This window comes from Orycteropus afer, unplaced genomic scaffold, assembly GCF_000298275.1.
Source record: "Orycteropus afer afer isolate SDZICR_OR568_19922 unplaced genomic scaffold, OryAfe1.0 scaffold00035, whole genome shotgun sequence".
Lineage (NCBI taxonomy): Eukaryota > Metazoa > Chordata > Mammalia > Tubulidentata > Orycteropodidae > Orycteropus > Orycteropus afer.
This window is the reverse complement of record NW_006921622.1, coordinates 1,833,995-1,851,043: the sequence shown is the minus strand read 5'-3', so window position 1 is coordinate 1,851,043 and position 17,049 is coordinate 1,833,995. Positions and strand designations below refer to the sequence as shown.

The window sequence follows — 17,049 nt, the reverse complement described above, 5'->3', positions numbered from 1 at the left end:
TCTGTTATTTTGTTCTTTAATCAAAAAGGCAACATTTTCACAAAAGCCCCATCCTGCCTTATCTATCACTGCCCAGGATGAACCGCAATGGAGATTACGACAGTAAATATCTGGCAAAGTGAAAAAGGTTATTCATAGATCAATTATTATTTAGCCTCTGTCTCATAGGATTCTCCTTTTGTTGAGATCAGCATCTCTACCTGCCACTTAGACAAATCGGTATTCTAATAGAGCAGAATAGGTTGGGTCATGGAGATGGAGGAAAAGGTATATGACTATTAGTTGGTCCAAAATAAATACCAAACCTATTTCAGTTGAGCTGATTCTGACAGAGTAGAATCTCCCCATAGGGTTTCCAATGTTGTAATGCTCATGGAAGCAGAGTGCCACATCATTCTCCCGTGGAGCAACTGGTAAGTCTGAACTGCCGAATTTGCGACTAGCAGCCAAGTGCTTAACCGCTGCACCACCAAGGCTCCTTCATTTATTGGCCAGATGACAAAAAATTTCCGCTATTCCCATCCATTCTCACCTGAAACTAATATTTTGTGCTTCAAGTGAATGAGGTTTTCTTTTTCTTTTTAATTTACGTTATTCAGTTATATGATTTTCTAACAAAAGTATCACCATCTTTCATATTGTATTTGTTGACATTTTATCCAAATATAAACCAGATTCTCTTGATTAATGGGTCTTTTTATTTTACTTTCCTGGCATTGTCCTACACAAACTCTAATTGGCTAGTTTCTTTCCAATTTGACTCAAGAAAACATTTTGAAGTTATTCTAATGGGGTGATTCCAAATATTATTTTATTAGATTAGATCACTAATCTACTTAAAACAGCACTTGATTTATGACTGTATGTTAACCTTTTCTATGAGTCTTCTTCAGTAAGCCAAATACTATACAAATTGTAAGGTTTTTCATAATGTTAACTTGGATCAATTCTCCTAATGAAAAACACTAAAAAAAATGGAATGGACTTTAAAAATATGGAATTCACATGACAGTGTGAAATTTCAGAGCTAATATCTGAGAGAGATATGAACACAGCTTTGGGGACTACTTTGATATGGGGTTTTCTAATTGAGAAAGACAGGACTTCTGTGAGCTCTCAGGGCAAAGAGGACCAAATTTTGAGTCAAGAGCCTGAATAGGGTGGAAATTCTTAAACAATCCCATAAACTGTGGAAATGAAAGTAAAACATCACTCACAGAGATTGCATCCTAGTTTTAGTTACCATTCTGTACCCCCAAAATCACAAATCCTAGAATCATGGAGGGATCCTGTATTGCTGGCATCTGGAATCTGGCAAAAACAATTTAAAATTGTCTTTGAAGAGAAAGAAAATCACCCTAGACCTGATTTCCACCAATAATCTTTCTTATATAATAGCCACCACACAATCAAAGATATTTAGGAACACGAGGATACAATAGGACAAGGCTAATACACATAAACAGAGACAATGGAAGCAAACTCATTAATATGACAGATCGGATAATAAAATCACCAGGTGCAGGTTGTTAACCAATGCTGATTACCAAGCTTGAGATAAAAGTCAAACTTAAAATTTACATTTAACATTATAGCAAGGAATTGCCAACTATAAAAAGTGACACTTCAATATGAAAAAGAACAAAAGAATAATTTCAGAACTGATAAAGACAATAGCTGAATTAAAGACCTCAGTTGAAACATTTATTGGCAGATTAGACAGAGCTGAATAGAGAAATAGCGAACCAGAAGCTAGGTCAGAAGAATCTATCCAGAATTAAGTAAAAGAATGAAAAATATGGATTAGGGTATAACACAAAAGGGATACATAGAAAATATATAACATACGTTTATTTGGAGTCCCAGAAAAAAAGAGAGAGAGAGAGTAGAAGCAATGTTTGAAGAGATGTTAAAATTTTCTAAGACTGATGAAAGATGTCATTTCATAGAAACAAGAATCCCAAGAAACAAAAACCACCAAGCATGATAAATAAAAAAGGCATCACATTAAAATAAATAAATAAATACTAGACAAACAAAAAATGTTAAAATAAGCAAGAGGAGTAGGTGAGTGGGTTAACAAATTATCTTCTAAGAAGTGACAAACTGAATGCTGACTTTATAACAGTGACAATTGGAAGCAGAAGGACAAATCTTCAGTGTGAAGGAAATAACTACCAGCCAGGAACTCTAGTCTCTCCTAAAATAGCTTTTGAGACTGAAGGTGAAATAAAGCCTTCATGCAAAAGAAAGGTCTTTAAAAGAAGTATGAATGGGCCAGATACAAGTTGTCTACCTTACATTTTTTGCCTGTGGTATGCATTCCTTCACTTACTCCTTCCTCCAGTCTCTGTGATGGCAGATACAGTTGTTCTCAGACAAATCCCCAAAATCCACAGAATCCAACTACAAGAGAATGTGATCAAAGCAAAGCCTAGGTCAAAGGCATGCATACCCAGCATGGCTGTGTTTTTCCCTCTTGTGATCATGAGAAGGGTGTTCCACCTACATGGAATATAAATGCATAAATAGGAGTTTAAATCATTGTCCTATCTCAGCTTATAACTGGGCGTGTCTTAGCAAACTGCAGCAGGAGAGAAGAGATGAGAAAGAAGTGAAGACTCACATATGATCTTTCATAGGCATAAGGATAGGAAGGTAAAGCCAAATACAGGTTCTGGCAAATAAGGCAGAATACAACACATTATAGTTCAAACTAAGTATTAAAATCAGGGAATCCCACATGAAGTACCTGGAGTATCCTAGTCAGTGGGCAGGTGGGGCACCTGGAAGCAGATGTCTCTAAGCACTTGAGTGAGACATTCATGTAAAAGGTGAACTATACTAGTGGTATGAGTAATTGTGGTGGTTAGGAAATGTGGCTTTCTGGCAGGATGGACCTGGGACTAAGCCTGAACTCTGCCACTTTCTAGCTGTGTTGCTTGGGAGAAAGTTAATCTTCCTGTTTCAGTTTACTCAAATGTGAAAGAAAAAAAAAAAAATGTGTCTTGAAGAAGCACGACCAGAATTCTCCTTAGCATCAAGGATGGCAAGACTTCATCTCTCATGCTTTCATCATGTTCCCAGGAGAGATCAATCCCTGGAGAAGAATATCATGCTTGGTAAAGTAGAGGGTCAGTGAAAAAGAGGAAGGCCCTTAATGAGATGGATTGACATAGTGGCTGCGATAACAGCTCAAGCGTAGCAAGGATTGTGAGGATGGCACAGGACTGGGCAGCATTTCATTCCGTTGTACACAGGGTTGCTATGAGTCAGACTTGATGGCACCTAACAACAACTGTGCAATGTGGATAACAGTAGTACTTGTGTCAGATTTGTTATTGGGTTATTTGAGATTACATAGGTGGCCTGCTGGTCATACAGAAAGTTCTCAGTTGGTGCTATCCGTAATCATACCAATGGAAATGAAAAATGCTCTCAGAGAAGTATGTTCAAGGTGCAGTGGAAGAGAGGAAGGCAGTGTGGAATACTAGGAGGAACAATGGGTCACGAGCTAAGGTCATTGCTTCTCATCTTTTGTCCTGGGCCTGAAGTTTTGCAGTAAAAGAAGAACCTACTTACAAATCATTCTTATAAAAAGTACCTAGTATATTTAAAGAAAAAAAGATTTTACAAAAAGATACAGAAATGTGAGATGAAGACTAGGCAAGTAAACTTGAGACAGGCTTATGGTTGTCCTACCCATAAATCGGGATAAAGATCTGGTCTGTATGGTTGCCAAGTGGACCCAATTACAGAGACGGGAGGTCCTCAGAGGTTTGAAGCCAGGCAAGGCAATGCCCTGGTAAGGTTGAAGCTGGGCCCCAAGTTATAATTTGTTGTCCAGGGATTCGTGAAGGCAGGCATTGAGGCACCAGCCATCTATCTTCATAGCCAAATGGACACTGGATGTGAAAATTAACATAAAGTCCAATATCTTACATAATATCTCTGCAGTTTAAGTTCATACAAAGCCAATCATTCATTCTGGACACATTGAAATTAATTTCTTGGTCCTGTTGCTTAGGCAGAGTCATTGTTGTTGTTGTTGTTATTTGCCATAGAGTCAGCCCCGACTCCTAGCGACCCCTCCTTGGGTTTCCGAGGCAGTTATCACCACGGAAGTAGGATTGCCCAACCTTCCTTCCAAGGAGTGGCTGGTGGGTTTGAACCACCAGCCTCCTGGTTAGCAGTCAAGTCATTAGCAAAGAGAAAAATACTCATTTGCCAGTGATGCTGTCAGATAATATCTGATTCAGGGGATTTTTAATATAGCTCAAATGTACTACTCAATAGCAATGTGAACCATGGTTGGATAGAACCACCCAAAATGCTTTTTATTTTTATTTTGGTGAAAACAAAACATACATTTTCTACACATCATGATTTTTTTTTTCTTTTACACTTCTGTAATAGTTCAGATTATAAGACATGGAAATGTTCTCAGTTTCTCGATTGACAGTCGTAGACATATAGATAATATAGTGTTATGATTGAAAGAAGAGAGATTAGACATCATTTCATATCATCTCCTTATTTTACAAATAAGAACATTGAGGAACAAAAGAATCAGAGTCAAAGTCAGTTAGCAGTTAAAAACAGGGCCAGCACTTTAACTCAAGCCTTCTACTTCCTAAAGTAAGAATAAGCCTTTTAGCGGCAAAATCTGAAATGGCATTTACGTACAGGGAACTGAGTCATAGACTAAAGCATAGCTGGAAAAGTAAAGGCAGAAAATAAAATTAAGGTTACTTTGGAACCATTCTGAATGCTCTATCATAAGGACCCAGACTTCACTTATAAGTGTATGGAAAAGTGTCAGGATTTCAAATATGAAATGGAAAGCATTCTTACTTAGCAGTCAGGAGATCTGGGCTCTGCGTTTTCCTTCAGTCTTGGTGCCTACTCTGTGCCTAACACTGCAAGGCACTAGTTCTGGACCTGATACTACCTACCATTCACTTGCTGCAGATCTTAGTTTGCTCATTTATGAAACTGGGCTCCTGGGGAACAAAAGCAGAAAGAATACTTAGGGAAGAGATTGACGAGTTATGTTTGTGGTAGGAGGATGAGAACAAGGTGAGAGTAGAAGAAATAGACACTAAGGGCCAGGTAATGTCTGCGGTGGCTTTATCCTGGAAGTCACGGTCAGAATCACACCATCACTGAGGTTCGGTCCATGCTCTGGGGTACAAGTACACCAGCCATTGTATAGCAGACTACATCCACATTCCAATTGCTAGACAGAAGACAGCTCTTCTCATGGTAGGCCTAATCCCCCTTAGTCCCCATTGCAGGCATGGTAGACCCACAGGTAATCTCAAGCAATTACTCTTGACTTCATGGAACTAAAAGCAAAACTCAGCAAGTAGAAGAAACCAATGGAAAGTTAAGAAAAGGAACAGTTATATAATCCATATCAATAATTTTTGTCCACGAAAGACACCAATCTGTTTGATGCATAAATTACTAATAGATGCATGCCTGAATAAATGAATTATTGTTTTTACACTTGTTGATCAGTGTTTCAGTGGAAAATTGCAGATGACACATTTGGGAATGTGTTGAGCTGAGCCCACTCTCTAGCAGTATTATTGATATATGTGGTAGTTTGGTTTGTGTGTCAACTTGGCTGGGCCTGGTTGAGTGGCTGGGCAGCTGGTGGTAGTTAATCCCCATGAGGAGACTGGCAATCAACTCCATGGTGGGATCTACCACAAGCAGCTGGGTAGCTGCCTTTGGGTACGTGGGCTGCTTCCTGTATATAAGGAGAAGCCTTTGGGAATGGTCTCTAGCCTATGGTACACTTGGACCCTGCATGTAGGTAGCCGTGTCGTTGCTCAGCAGCCTGCTATGCTTTGCCGGCCTTGGGACTTAGATGGACTTAAGTTATTGGCCTGGTTTGGTAACATTGGAACTGTGCCTTTTGACTTGTCAACCTTGGGGCTTCTCAGCCTCAACAGCCTGCAGCTGTCTGAGTGAAGAAATGCCTCTAGCTCCAGTGGGCCGGGAGCAGGAGGCAGAGCTGGACCCCAAGGTTGAGAGGCTTTCACCCAGCCCCTAGAGCCTGGCACTTTGAACTTGGACTTAAAGCCTCCAAATTGTAAGAATAAACTCTTGTTTGTTTAAGCCATCCCATTTCTTGGGATGATATATTCTTGTCAGAGCAGTAATAGGTAACCACAGCAATATAAAATCTATCTTTTGAGCCACATGAGAATTTAGATAATATTGCAGTTTTAGATAATTTTGCATTTTCTAGGACTTCATGATGCTGTTGTTATTGTTATGTGCCATTGAGTCGGACCCAACTCATAGCAACCCCTCCTTGGGTTTCCGAGGCAGTATCACTACAGAAATAGATTGCCGAACCTTCTTTCTGATGAGTGGCTGGTGGCTTTGAACTACCAGCCTTCTGGTTAGTAGTCAAATGCCTTAGGCACTATGCTACCATTCATGATGCCATAATGAAAAAATAGAGAAACTGAATTTTTTTTACTTTCGTTGTGGAGGTAATCAGAACGACAACCTGCACTCAGTTTTCAACTAATTTGGTAATATGTTTGCACTTTCTGCTCAGTCACTATTGAGTGTCTGGTGTAATTAACCTCAGACTCTCTGAAAGACACAATGTGACTATGTCTTGCTAGGAGACACACAGGCTAGGGATGACTCTATATGGTCAGCATGAAAATGGCTCTATTATGTTTCCCTTCAGGAAAACTGAGTAGTAAAGTGACCTCTGAATGACAGCTTAATTGCTTAATTAGAGTCTATCTTCTGAGCCTTAAATCCATGTAGCTCTGCAAGCTCTCATTGATCTCTGAGAAATGCTAGTTGTAGCTCTGTGTACGAGCTGGAAGAGAGAAGTCTGTGCAGCAGCACCAACTGGCCCCCTGAGACTCCCGACCTCTGATTTCAGCATCCTCTTTGCTCAGCACAATGGAATGTCTGCCTTGTGAGAAATCAGTAAGAAACAGATAAAAGCAAACAGACCCCAGTCCAGAGCCAGTCTCTCATGTAGGGGAAATATACACCAGGGCTAACAGAGCCTAGTACAAAAAAAATAAAATAAAATAACAAATGATGAGTAACTGTGTTCTTTCTGAAGCTTTTTCAGCCAATCTAGGAGAAAGAAAGCAAAGTGTCTGCTTTGAACAGAAGAAAACCAGATTTTCCAAAGCCCGCAAAGAAGCATTATCTGCTTTTGTTCACATTATTTCTCAGTAAGGCACAGGGTGGAACAGGGTGGACATGTAGTGTAGTATCCATACTTTATTTTATCCTTTTAAGACACCACCCATGATATGTTTCCTTTTAAAACACTGATTATTTCCAAAGCAGAGCAAATATAAACAGGAATAATAGAACTAGGTGCTTCCAAGAGAGGACAGAAACAGTTCTTTAAATATTTACCGCTTTACAAATAAATCCATGACAAAAATCAATCTCTCTTTCCCTGTCTCTTCCTCTCTTCCCCTTTCCCTCAGTATTTCCCTGTCTCCCTTTTTCTCTTTTGCTTTCTCTCCTTCTCTCTCCCTTTTCCCTTCTCTCTCTCTCTCTCTCTCTCTCTCTCAGTCCCTTCCTTCTCTCCTCTCACTTCTCCATATCTCTCTTTCTCCTCCCTTGCAACTCTTCCTCATCTTTCCTCCTGGCCCAATCTTTCACTCCCCACCACAGAAAATTTAGTTTCCACTTGATGCTTGAGGTTGATCTTTGAAGAGCTCCTTAAAATGTTAATTTCATGACTGGCTTTTGATAACCAGCTTAGCCATTTTGGATCCCAGTGCCAAGTTAGTCACCAAAATCTGTGCCAATACTTTGCACCCCCAAAGCAAAGACTGATTATATAAAAGCTCTCAATTTGTGGACACAGATATTGTTTTGTTTTGTTCAAATTTCAGTTCAGCATCTCAAGTGCTTTGAAAATAAGTGAGCCCTTTGGATTTCAACAGTTCCTGTCATCATTGACTCATTGCTTGCAGCAACTGCAAATTATTAGAGCCACCCATAAAATTTGGAGACTTAGTTGGATAATGTAAAACAAAGGAATAGGAGTGACAGAGTCCGGACATCAGATGTGTGGCTGTGAATTTTACTTGGGATTTAATTTCAGAGGAATGTAGCTGGAAAATATAACTGACTGAGGAAACTGATGCTTCCTTTCTCCCCACCTCTAAGAAAAGCTGCTATAATGAGTAATATTTTCATTTCCTTCCTTCCTTTTACATATCATTTTAACAGCTTGGATAATTTCCTGTGGGAATCCCCTCCCTATCACTTAATATTTCCACTATCTTGGAGCAATTTGCATTCAGAAATGGGAATTCCATTAGCAGCTACACTACCATGTATAACATGTGAACACAAGATTTCATGGGCTCTCTGTCTTCAAAATTGATTTTGTACCCTCATGTGCATTATCACATCTGTTTCATCTTCTACTAAAATATCTTATCCCTTTACCACATTTTTCACCCTGATAAGCTCTAAGGTAATCCAAAACAGGAGATGTGTGCTCTCAGATGAAGTTAGAACTGAATGAAGTAAAGTGAAGGGCAAATCAGGTCAGGTGTAAGGTGGGAAGCCATGCTAGACCAGAGATTGGGTTGCTGTTGGACCAAAAAAGAACCAGAAAGTGAATGTATATCTGAATCAAGGAATGGAACCAAGTGTGGGAATCAAGGATATATATTCTGGGTTTATTTATTGATCCTAGACACTATGCTCTTTGTGATACTTTCTGCACATTAGCCATGCTGAGAATCCCAGGCATTCAGTGGAATGGAATGCATGACAGATGCTAGCTACTCTAAAATCCACGGGGGCCCAATATAAGACTTGCCAAAATGCCACTAACAATGCTTTATTGCTGGTCTAGATATGTGGTGGGAGACACCCATTCTATTTCCAGAATTACTATGATTATCTTTTTAGGACACCACGGTCATTTCAACTTGATAGAATCTTTGCCTCTCAATGTTCTAACTGAATTAAAACTTATTTTTGCCTTTTCTGTGGGTTTAGTGAGAATTGATCAAATGTCAGACAAATTTAGTTTGCATGATGACTCTGCCCTACTAGGAGTGTGACTGTGGGCAAGTTATTTATGTTTTGGAGCCTCAGTTTTCCCAGCTGCAGAATGGAGTTGTAAGGATGATTAAATTAAAAAATGTATTTAAAGACTTAACACAGAGTCTCACACAGATATGTGTTAGATACTGGTCTTATTTTTTCTGTTATCACTACCACTACTTCTAGTGCTGTTAGTGCAGTGTTAAAGATCTTACTTATTTAAAAACTGTTGACTTTAGGTGCACAGAACTGAATCTGTACTCTCAGTTCATTGCTAACTTTTATCATTAATTCACGAATAAACCAAAACCAAACCCACTGCCCTCAAGTCGATTTTGACTCATAGTGATCCCCTTTGGGTTACAAAGGCTGTAAATCTTTACAGAAGTACATTACCTCATCTTCCCCTCATAGAGTAGCTGGTGGGTTTGAAACTCCAACCTTCTGGTTAGGAGCCAAATGCCTTATCCTCTATGCCACCAGAGTTCCTTAATTCATGAGTAGCCCATATCATTCTTTTTGAAATATATTTTTTTAAAATCTTAAGATATATATTATATGCATTTGTATACATTCTTTATTATATGTCATATCAATGAATTTTATTACTTAATAAATGTTATTTTCATGCCTTCCAGAAGATTCATAAATGAGTTAAGAAGGATAAAAGTATGGCAGATGAAAATAAAAATATATTCACATATGCTCATAATTTATTTGAATAAAAAACTCACCTTTGAAGCAAAGATGCAATATGCCATACTTTGGGGCTTGTCAAAGGTGCTGTAGGTTTGATTTTGTATTACAACAGTTACTTCTTACTCCAGTTTGTAATAATCTTAACCCACACATTAAGTTGGTTTATTTTTCTTCCTGAGGAATATGAAACTTAGGCAAACAAGAAAAGTGGAGATGCAGTAGAAATATTTCCCACCTCCTACCCTACAAACAATCTAAGGGAACATATTCCAGTTTCTAGAAATGAAAATACAAGTATTTCTGAGGAAGCTGAAATCTGCCCTCCCAGTCATGTGCTTTGGGCTGTTTAAATGATGACTGATATTTTTGTGTGGTGATCACGAGTCATTTAATCATGCAAGGGCCTTGATGGTACATGAGGAGAAGGGCTGGGCACTGAAGTGCCATTCACTGTTATTAGTAACTTGTTTTATAGTTTTTAAACAAAGCATCAATGAAGCATCTTCAGTGCAGTGTTAACATTTATTCCTTTTGTGTTTGATTTTACATTTTAGAAAGTGCACACTGCAAGTAGGTGTTTGGAGACTGCATTGATTACAGATTTAAGGCAGGGAAAATTTAAGACTGCTGTAGTGATCTACACTCGCTGAGAGGCACAAATAGTTAACATACTTAGTTGCTAACCAAAAATCTGGAGATTTATATGCACTCAGAGGTGCATTGGGAAGAAGGCCTAATGATCAATTTGTAAAAAATCAGCCACTGAAAATATGGAGCATGGTCCTACACTGGTACACGTGGGGTCACCATGAGTCAGAGTCAACTCTAGGACAACTGGATTTATTTGTACTGATCTAGTCAAGGCTAGATGAGGTCCCACACCAAGACACCGAGGTACTAGGGGTAACGTAGAGGTGAGGGATCCAAGTGATGTATGTTAGTTGTTGTTGTTATGTGCCATAGCGACCCCTCCTTGGGTTTCCGAGGCAGTATCGCTACGGAAGTAGGATTGCCCAACCTTCCTTCCGAGGAGTGGCTGGTGGGTTTTAGTTGCCAGTCGTCTGGTTAGCAGGCAAGTGTCTTAGCCACTATGCTACCAGAGCTCCCAAGTGATGTATAGGAGAAAGAATTCACAGAACAGGCCGATCCATTGGATTTGGGGAATGAGGGAAAAATCTAAAGTAGGTTGGGTGATTAGGTCCAAGCTTCTGGCATTTACTGAGGTGAGATACAGGAAGAGGAAGATTTAGGGGGAAGGAGAAAGAGATGATGGATTCAATTTTAGAAGTTAACTTTCAAGGCTTATGGGACATACAAGAGATAATGTCTGGTATGCAATTGGATATATGAGTCCAGAGCTTAAAAGAGAGGTGTGGGGTACAGTTACAGATATTGGTCAAGTAACAAATGCCTTGGAGATCTTAAACAGAAGCCATATTTGTTTAACTTGATGCATTCCTGTCAGGCAGTAAGAGGCTAAATTAAATGGCATTAATCTTAGCATAGATACTGTAGTACTGCTATTGTATGAATAGTCTACTTTCATGTCTCCATATGAGATCATTAACATGACTGAAGGCTAAACATTTAAATATTATCAATATATATTTCAAATTTTACACAGCCTTCAGGTTAAATTTGTAAAATACAGAAAAGGAGAAATAAGAAGTTAATGCTGTCCTTAATATTACAATAGAGATAAACTATAAAACTTCGGTTTATTTCCTACAGAAGTGTGCATGCACCCCCTCCCCCACCAAAACACACATAGTAAAGGTAATATTGTATATAATTTCATACCTTGCTCTTTTCACTTGATAGAATTTGACCATTTCTTCTTTAAAATAGTTTTATTTTGACAATATATGGGCATACTATAATTTAGTTTATGAATGGCTTATTTTTGATCATTTAGATTTTGGGGATGTTTTCTTATAAAATGTTGCTATGAAGAACGTCATTATATGTGAATCTTACTCTGTATTTCCTTTACATAGATTCTTTTATTTCTTGTTTAAGTATATAGAAAAATATAAGATATATTCAATAAAATCAAACTTACTGCCATCGAGTCGGATCTGACTCATAATGAACAAAAACATTTTGATGTCTACACTTTTCAAATAATGTTTTGCCATATTTGCCTCAGTTTTTTTTTTCCCTTCTAAAAATGACTGAACTGTTAAAGATACATTTTAGTCCCATGTTTACCCGTTGCTGATACTATTCTCCATCCTCTGTCTCCAGGGGAAACCTCTAATGAGAATTTGAGTTTATTATTCTCATGACTAATTTTGCAATCTTTGTTGTAATAAACATTTTTGTACATATTTCTTTGTGCAACCATATAAGAGTTTCTGTAGGGTAGACACCTAGAAATGAAATTCTAGTTTTTAATTTTACTCCATGCTTCCAAACTCCATTAAAAACTGTATATATGAAGATTCCTATAATGAAACAGGAAAAATTTACTTTCATATTAATAATTTGTAATTTCCATATAGCTTTCACTACATTATCTGCTTTGATCTTTTGCATAACCCAATCAGCAGGGAGGAGAAATTATCTACCTCCATGAAACCAACACCAAGAAGCTTCTGCAGTATCTTGGCACAAACAGACAAATACTTTGTATGGATCCGGGACCCAAACCTAGGTATTCTGACACCTAATATCAATGAACTTTCCACTGGACCTGAGTTAGTCAGTTGGGAAACTTAAGGTGGGCTGGACCTTGCATGTGTTCTGTCAGCACAGACTGTGTGTACCTGAAAGAAGAAGAATGTGGGTTGAGCTGAGCATGGATGTTGACATCCTTTTGGGCTCTGTGGTCTATGTATGAAATTGTGTTGAAGAGTGGAGCAGATATTGTAGGGAAGGATTTTGACAAGTAATAAAGTTTTTTTTTTTTTTTAAATCTCTGTTCTCTTTGAACTAGATTTGATACTCTGTTATCCCAAACTCAACCTGGTATACAAATGGATCTTAGAGCTTCCTGACCAATTTGTGGTAACCTTATTTTCCAAACAATTAAAGAAGAAACAAAACAATGGGGTTCCTCATAATAGTAACTAGCATTTACTGAGTGCTTATCACATGCGAGTGTCCACATATTACCTCAATAACTCCTCATTCTGACCCTATGAAAGATTACCACTAAAAGGAAAATGAAGAGGTCTCACTGTTTTCATATGCTTGTTTTGCACTCATAACTCAATCCACTTCATTTTAGCTTCTGTTGCCATCACTCCATGCAAACAGCTCTCTCTTAGACCTCCAGTAATCTCTAAGCCTGTAAATGCAATGAATAAATTTTGGTTCTCTCAGTAGAGTTTGACACTGTACATTGTGGTCTCCCCAGATAAGGAAAATCCAATACAAGGATATTAAATAACTTACTCTTAATAACTTACAACTTACTCTTGCCACAGCTAATAAGCATTAGAGTCAGAATTTGAACCTACGTAGGCAGTCCAAAGTACGTACTCTTAAATACCGAGGTAGGATGAAGATGAGCACGTGTTGTCATACATAAATTACATGCATCCATTAAAATGTTAACTCAAAAACTAAGTTTCAAAAAATTTCCATCATTAGAGTAAAATGCTAGAATAGATAACAAAAGATAATAGAAGTTGGGAGTTGGCAGACTTTTCCAAATGCTGCTCTATTGTAGCTAAGGTTTTCCAGGAATAATTCTGCCTCCAATTAGTCCATAGGCTCCATGGGCAGTGGAATAGTGGACCAAGCCAGGATAACCACTATCTGCAGAACAGTCACCTGCAGTTAGTCACCATCCATGCTATCAGGCAGAGAGCTGCAGGTATTAAGTTTCTGCCACCAGACCTGGCGTTCTGAGGTACACTTAAGTCCTGGATAAACTGGGCAAACAGGAAACTAGTTACTGAAACTGGGGTTAAGGTACAGCTCAGTCATAGCTGAGAGCTCTATGATATGAAACTGAGCTTCAGGAAAGGAACTTGATGCTCCAAGTTCCAGAGAATAGAGAGCCTAACGGCAGATGGCAGATCCCTTCAATGAGCAATGCAGCAAAAGGTTCTTAGCTTCTCCAAGCTTCACATTCCTCTAGTATAAATAGATTGTAATATCTTTTAGATTCTAATGAATTTCTGACTCCATAAATTAGGATAATAAATGGCTCCTATGTGGCTAACTTGGACTATGTTGTTGTTGTTGTTACGTGCCATGGAGTCGGACCCAACTCATAGTGGCCCCTCCTTGGGTTTCCAAGGTAGTATCACTACAGAAGTAGATTGCCCAACCTTCCTTCCGAAACTTGGACTGTACCATTTCTGTTATCAGTATTATGATTTTTAAATACTAGTGTTTGATTGAGAGCTCCGGTGGCGTAGTGCCTAAGGCATTTGACTGGCAACCAGAGGGCTGGTGGTTCAAACCCACCAGCCACTCTTTGGAAGGAAGATTAGGCAATCTGCTTCTGTAGAGATAAGGCCTCAGAAACCTAAGGAGGGGTTGCTATGCGTCAAATCAACTCGATGGCAGTGAGTGAGTGTTTGATTACCTAAAATATCATGAAGTATTTCTTAGAATGCATATTGTTCATTTATAAAAGTGTATAAAGACTTGTGCTAACACTTATACATTTGTCCACATGTAAATGGGGTCACCCTATTCTTTCATTCAAATAAAGTGGTTAACTCCATCCTATGAATTGTAGAAAATCCAGTAACTCCCCTGCCTCTAATATTCTCAGCAATTCTTGGAGTTAGGAGATAAGGACAAAGGGGAGGTGACTTGTGTTTTGCTAGTTACCTCTATTTCCATTTCTTGCTATGGCTAAAATTTCAAGCTCTCCGCAGTTAACTTTTTATAGCTTTTCCCTTTCCCTCCGTCTCTTGTTAAGAACAACTTGGAATTTAGATTTTTTTATTTAAGTCTCTCCAAAACAGTGTGAATTTGAGGCCCTTTGTGTAGTAGATTTTAACTAAATATTCAGTTAATGGCAAATGATTACTACAAAGAGTAAGATAATATTTGATTTAAAATACAATGTTAGACATCCTTGTTTTTAAAATTATTTATTCATTCTTCCCTCACTTCCTTACTTCACACTCCCTGTATTAGTTATTTATTGCTGCCTAACAAATAATTCTAACACTTGGTGGCTTAAAACAACATTTATAGTTTCTGTTGGGCAGGAATCCAGCTACACCTTACCTAGATCCTTCCTAGATCACTCATATGGCTGTTGGCAGGATTCACTTCCTTAAGGCTCTTGCCCAGAGGCTTCCCTCAACTCCTTGTTACATGGGCCTCTCCACAGAGTATCTCACCACATGGCAGCTTGCTCATCAGAGCAAGCAATAGAGAATGCAAGAGAGAATGCCAACGAGAGAAAGAGAGCACTAACAAAACGTAAGTCATCATCTTTTGTAACTTAATCATAGAAGTGAAATCCCATCACTTTTGCCATATTTTATTCATTAGAAGCAAATCATTAGGTCCAACCCACAGTCAAAGGGGAGAAGATTACATAGGGCATGAATGCCTGAATCCGGGAGTCATGGGGGAGAATGCCAGAAGTTGCCTACCCACATATCTCCAGCTGGGAAATTTTCAGTGACTGTGTCTCCTATTCATGCTCCTGCCCATTTTGCTGGACAACCCCTCTCCTTGGACACTTTTCTGTTGTTTTGCTTCCATAGCTTTCTTGTTTTCTACCTTCAAAAGTTTTATTCTTTCCTTATTCAAATCAGTTAGCTATCCTGTCTCATTTTAATAGTACATGCTAATAACATTTGTTGAGTGCTTACTATTTCCCAAGAACTTTCCTAAGTATTTTGTATATTTTAGCTCATTTAGTTTTCAGGAACACTATGAATTATACTTGTATCAGTCCTATTTTACAGATGAGGAAGCTGAGGCATAAACAGAAGAACAACTTGTCCACAATAACAAAATAACATCTATCATGGTCAAGTCTGAAAACCTGCTAAGATGTTTTGCTGAAGACTGTCCATTTCAAAGGAATTTTGCCATCTGCTTTTAAGTAACACATACTCTTAAATAATACATATATATGTATATGTATATATATTACCAAAAGAAGTTATAGTGGTGCAGTCGTTAAAGCGTTCAACTGCAAACCAAAAGGTCAGTAGTTTGAATCCACCAGCTGCTCCAAGGGAGAAAGATGTAGCAGTCTGCTTCTGTAAAGATTATAGCCTTGTAAATCCTATAAGGCAGTTCTACTCTGTCCTGTAGGGTCACTATGAGTAGGGTCACTATGCCACTTGATGGCAGTGGGCTTTTTTTTTTTTTTTTTTTTGTGGGGCTGGTGGTGGAGGTATGTCACCAATTCAGTGTATGGAAGGTAAATGGTTCCCTTTGCTTATTGTACTGTTAAGGTGTGTCGAGACAGTTGTGAATCATAGTGGCACTATGTACAACAGAATGAAACAGTGCCCAATCCTGCACCATCCTCATAGCAGTTGCTATATTTAAGCCCATTGTTTCAGCCCCTGTGTCAATCCATCTGGTTGAGGGTCTTCCACTTATTCACTGACCATCTGCTTTACCAAGCATGATGCCTTTATCTAAGAACAGGTCCATCCTGATAACATGTCCAGAGTCCATGAGATTAAATTTTGCCATTGACTCCATTATTTTATCTTAGGGCTCTCTGACCACAGGCCTCTACAACTATAAATATCATCATCTCACTTAAATGGCTTTTCTTCTCATGTCACTTTACACTGACATGTGTTAACCTGGAAACTGGTTGACACCCAAATCTCTTCAAGATATTGAAGCAGTGACTATGAAAATTCATGAATTTCTGGCTTAGCGTTTACTTCTGGCTGCACTTTAGAGAATCTTCTTGAGCATCACCCTTAAGGTGTGGAAGGGTCCAGATAGCTCTGTAGTATATCATGTGTTCACTCTGGGCCATGGGGTGGGTCTGATGTCCTCTGCCCACCTTCCACTTTCACTCCTGCTGCTGATGAGAAGGCAATACTGTTCATGAGAGGAAATCTGGAAACTGAGTATCTGCTGCTGATCCAGTATTGTGCATGGCAGCCTCCTCAGTTCCTCCTTTGGGCCCAGAATATAGGAAGCCTGTTGTGATAGTTGAAGATGTGTCAACTTGGCTGGACTCCAGTTGTGAGTGGTGGTTCCCATGATGGATCACATGACTGAGTTCTGAGCGGCCGGTCTGCCCAAGGGGAGTTTCCCCAGGGGTGTGGCCTACCTGCAATGCTATCCCAAGAACAAGCTGGAAGAACGGCATTC

At 38.8% G+C, this 17,049-nt stretch overlaps 1 protein-coding gene across 1 annotated transcript in view; it reads left to right on the top strand.

Annotated features, from left to right (window-relative positions):
• CUBN (cubilin) overlaps positions 1-17,049 on the top strand; it is a 413,126-nt gene that overhangs the window by 205,272 nt on the left and 190,805 nt on the right. The gene's annotated exons all lie outside the window — the stretch shown is intronic.